Raw genomic sequence first — 5,010 nt, 5'->3', positions numbered from 1 at the left:
ATCACTATTATAATTTTACCTTTGTAATATCAGTCATCATGTTACACATGGTAGTATTACATGGTAAGAATACATTTGTTAAAAAGAATTCTGCTGAGAATATGTATTCAGTGTTTGACCTATGCTAAAAGGGCACTGCAATAATACTGTGTAATACAGAGAGTCCTTGCCATAACGAGACCTAACTAAAAAAGTCTTATCCTATCCTTATTTAAACCTCTCTAAAACAGTGTACTGTAAAACATGCATTTGATTGCACATACTGAGTTGATGACTTCATGGTGCTGAAGCTGATGAAATTACCGCCTCAGAGCTCCAGGATCAGTGATGTGTATATTCTAGTGCTAGTCCCCATATCCCTGTTTGTGTCATTTGACTTCTCCAGTTTCCTTCCATATGACAAAGGAACACTCTGGTAATAGGTGACTCTAATGTATCCCTGGGAGCAAACAAGTGTGTGAGTGAATATGCAGCCCTGCTTGACACATCTAGAGAATATTCTCACCCTGCACACTTGTTCCTGGAGTAGGCTTTGTATTTACAGTAGATTGACCCTGAAAACCATGTGTCTGTGATTCCTTGCATTTAATAAGTGGCGATGCGATATCTCCCTTAGCAGTCAGACTTCCAGCTCCACCTATCCTGGGGGAGGTGAGGCATCAGATGTTGACAGGGACAAGAAATCCACTTTTGTGTCAGACATGAAGAAAGTGTAAACAAGTCAAGCCATATTGAGCTATGCTGCACGTCTTACTGTCATGGTGCCCTTGAGCAACCTGTATGCTCCAAGCTGCTTCTGTGCAAATCATTTGTCCGGTTTTGCCTTTGCAACCGAGATGGACTTTTTAAATAAATTCCTGTTTAACTGTTAACAGTATAGTGGCAGCCATAAATATTAAGGCAATATTTGCCATGTATTAGTAGTTCTCACTGTAAACAAAAAGGTGAAAATATAAATAGCAAAGGTGGATATAAATAGCACAGTCTCCATCTTTTTTCATCTACAGTAGATTAACAAATTGGTCCATTTGGATAATAGGGTGAATTAGGCTTTTGGGATTTAGGACATACATTTATGTTTGAATTTGGCTTCTTACGGCAGCTTTTTTTGGTCTATTTATTTTAATGATAAAAATTCAGATAAGTACACTGGTCATTCAGTTATCATAATTATTTCACCCCATGTTGTCTTGTTTGTCCTCACCATGTATTACACAGTAGTTCTCACTGTGCACAAAAAGGTGATTTCAATAATTAGTTCAAGCCTATCTGTGCTAATTAACCTAAAATCAAGTGAAAAACTAGTCATGTGACTGACAATGATATTCAGCTTCTGTAGCCATGGCCTGGGTCATCTCAAGACCTAAACCCAATGGAAAACTGTTGGACAATGGTGAAGAAGACAATAGCAGTCAAGAAACTTTTGTGCATGATATATATTTAGGAAGCAATCAATCAGCCATGGGTTTAGCAAGTGACACCAGAGTACAGCAGATATCTTTTTGACTCTATGCTCAGCCAGATCCAGCAGGTTTGGAGGAATAAGGATCTTCATGCCAAAAATTGACAGGTTTATAACAACTCAATTGCATTACAGTATATACTGTATATATAGGCCTACAATATATATATATATATATATATATATATATATATATATATATATATATACTACAACAATACTGGGGATTTCAAAACTATAAAATAACACATATGGAATTAGGTAATTACGTAACAACAACAAAAACAACAGTTAGTTGTTATTATAAGACACAGAGGTCAGCCTTTCTGTAATAGTTCTTGCAAGAACAGTATTGTCAAGTGCATTTGCAAAATCCGTCAAGCACCATAATGAAACTGGCTCTCATGAAGGCCATCCCAGGAGGGCGAGACCAAAACCTACCTCTGCTGCAGACGAGAAGTTCATTTAGGTGTTATCAGCCTGAAAAATGACCAATTAACAGCACCTCAGATTAGAGGCGTTATGAAGTCTTTACAGAGGACACAGAAGACACAGAGGTCAGCCTTTCTGTAATAGTTCTTGCAAGAACAGTATTGTCAAGTGCATTTGCAAAATCCGTCAAGCACCATAATGAAACTGGCTCTCATGAAGGCCATCCCAGGAGGGCGAGACCAAAACCTACCTCTGCTGCAGACGAGAAGTTCATTTAGGTGTTATCAGCCTGAAAAATGACCAATTAACAGCACCTCAGATTAGAGGCGTTATGAAGTCTTTACAGAGCATAAGTAGCAGGAACATCTCAATATCAACTCTTCAAAGGAGATTAATGCATTTTTTGGATGCCTTCAGCATTCCTTTACAATGTAGAAAGAAATAAAAATCAGGAACCATCATGGACTTAGAAAGTGTTCTAAAACTTTTGAACGGTAGTGTATATAATATTTTCTTGATTTGTTTAAAACATTTGAGAATGCAATTAAAACACTGCCCTTTACTGCTGCCCTAATACTTTTGACCACCACTGTACATAGCCTACTACTCAAAAAAGGAACTTATTTACTTCACCTTGCTATTATACAAACTTGCTTCTTGTTAAAAACGCTTTATTTCCAAAAACAATGTTTCCGAACTCAATCCTGCAGCCAAATCCAGAGCGAAAATTAAAGATGTAGACATGTATGGTTATGCAGTCCTTTTTGTCTGTGTAGTAATTGCTCTACATGGACAGAGTAGAGGAGAGCAGTGTGGGTTTTAGCCATATGCAGCGTAGTCTGCTCAGAACACTATGCATCACTTGTCACTAACCTGCTGAATTATACAGGAATATGATGGGTGGGTGGAGGAGAGGACCGCTATAGGCTAGTCCTAAAATAACCTTCTTGTTTTAGCATTTTGACTTCAGTATTAACAGGATATTCTATGCATAAAACATGGTTAACGATCGTCTTGTACTTATTTAACGGCATGTCACATATGAGGGTAGGTCTTATCATTCGCTGAGCACAACAGAGAGCAGAAATGATTGGATATAAATAGCACAGTCTCCATCTTTTTTCATCTAGATTAACAAATTGGGCCAATTGGATAATAGGGTGGATTAGGCTTTTGGGATTTAGGACTTAGCTTCTTACAGGAGTTTTTTTTTGTCTATTTACTTTTAATGGAATTCAGATAAGTACACTTGTCATTCAGTTATCATAATTATTTCACTCTTTGTTGTCTTGTTTGTCCTCTTGTTATTTATGTCTAATAAATCCTTAAATTATTGCAAGAAAGGAAGATGCAATTGTTTTGGAATACATTTGTTTTAATTATGAAAGATTTTGAAGATTTGTACATACTGTGGTTTAGCGATGTTATAACTTTATCTAGTATATCTTCTTTAGCACATAAAAATGTAAGTAAGTTTGCGATGGAACTAAGATCTGTTGTCTGATAGGACATCCAGAATGTGATGCAATATTTAGACAATGAGTTTGAGGTGGGCGGGGTAGCGGTATGAGTTTTTGATACTTTGGAAAATGCCAAATACGTGTAATGTCGTGAGACAAATCAGCTTTGCCAGTTGCAAAAAAAGTTTGCCGTTCTACCTCAAGTTAGCTGCATGACAGACCACTTTCACTGTTCCATTATTTTTAATGCTGTAAGAAGCAAAAGAGAAAAATATCATGAGCACAAGTAAAGAGAAAGAGGGGAAGAGAGAAATAATGTGTCGTTCATTCATACCTTATACAACATTAACCAATTTTATCCTCGCCAAGGTTGTGGTGCTTATCACAGGGAATACAACCTTGATGAGACGCCAGTCTATCACAGCACACCATGCACACAGACATAATTATACGATCGTTTTTGAAAATTTAACATAGACAGTTTACATACCAGAATGTTTTTGGGAGGTGGGAGGAAACTGGAGAACCCAGAGGAAGACCATGTAGTTACACCAAAATATAAGAAACACTACACTATCAGAAATCGGAGTTCTGGACCAAACTGGGACCCTAGACCTGTGAGTCATCAAGGCAGCCGCACTACCATGATTAATTTAATAAGTTAGACAGTGGAACATCAGTCTAAGCAGTTTATTGAAGATAACATAATGTGAAACCTGATATGATTAGATAACATGTTATTGATCTCAGTGGGAAATTAGATTGTTCCAACAGCATAACATAAAAGACAAAGAACAAATACATTGCCTGGACATAAAAAGTTGCACAATCTAAGATTTCACTCAATCACCTTTGGCTTTAATTTCAGCACTTCGATTCAATGCAGTGGCCAGTTCATGTGTGAAAATGATTCCTCATTCTCTCAGAATTGTTCACTTGTTCACAATTTATATGCATGTACTATCGGGGGAAAAAATTGATTGTTGATGTGACACTACATTTAGGTCATCAGCTGACTTTATTTTATTGCATTTTATAACCTTGCTGAGCCTCGAACTGTCCAACTGAAACAACCCCAGAATATAACATTTCCTCTATATGCTCGTACATAGGGCACTATGCATGATGGATGCATCACTTTATGCACGTCACTACCTACCCTGATGCACCCATTGCTCTGGAATAGGGTCAATCCACCACTCATCAGCCCACATGACCTTTTTTTCCCCCCTATTGTTCAAAGCCTGACATTTATCATTCAGGACTTTTTGTTCTTAATGAAGGGTTTTTACTTCATGTTGTTATTTCTGTCACCATCGTTTCACTCAATAGTTGGTTGCAATGACCTACGTCATACATACTTGTAACCACAAGCATTTACTCACACAAACACACACACCGATTACAAACGATGGATGATTTGGAAAGGAGGAAACCAGAGTACCCTGAGGAAACCAGAACAACATGTGAGATTTGAATCCTCAGCCTTAAAGGTGATAAAGGCGGTATAGGCTTGCACAGAATGCACAAAGAGAGAGAGAGAGAGAGAGAGAGAGAGAGAGAGCTCTGTGTGTGTGTGTGTGTGTGTGCTCGCGCGCTCCATACTCAGCCGTTCAGACGGCTAGATAAAAGCAGCTCTCATTGGCTCTTCATCTA

Source organism: Clarias gariepinus, chromosome 7 (genome assembly GCF_024256425.1).
Source record: "Clarias gariepinus isolate MV-2021 ecotype Netherlands chromosome 7, CGAR_prim_01v2, whole genome shotgun sequence".
NCBI classification, from domain to species: domain Eukaryota; kingdom Metazoa; phylum Chordata; class Actinopteri; order Siluriformes; family Clariidae; genus Clarias; species Clarias gariepinus.
This window is presented reverse-complemented; position numbering follows the sequence as displayed.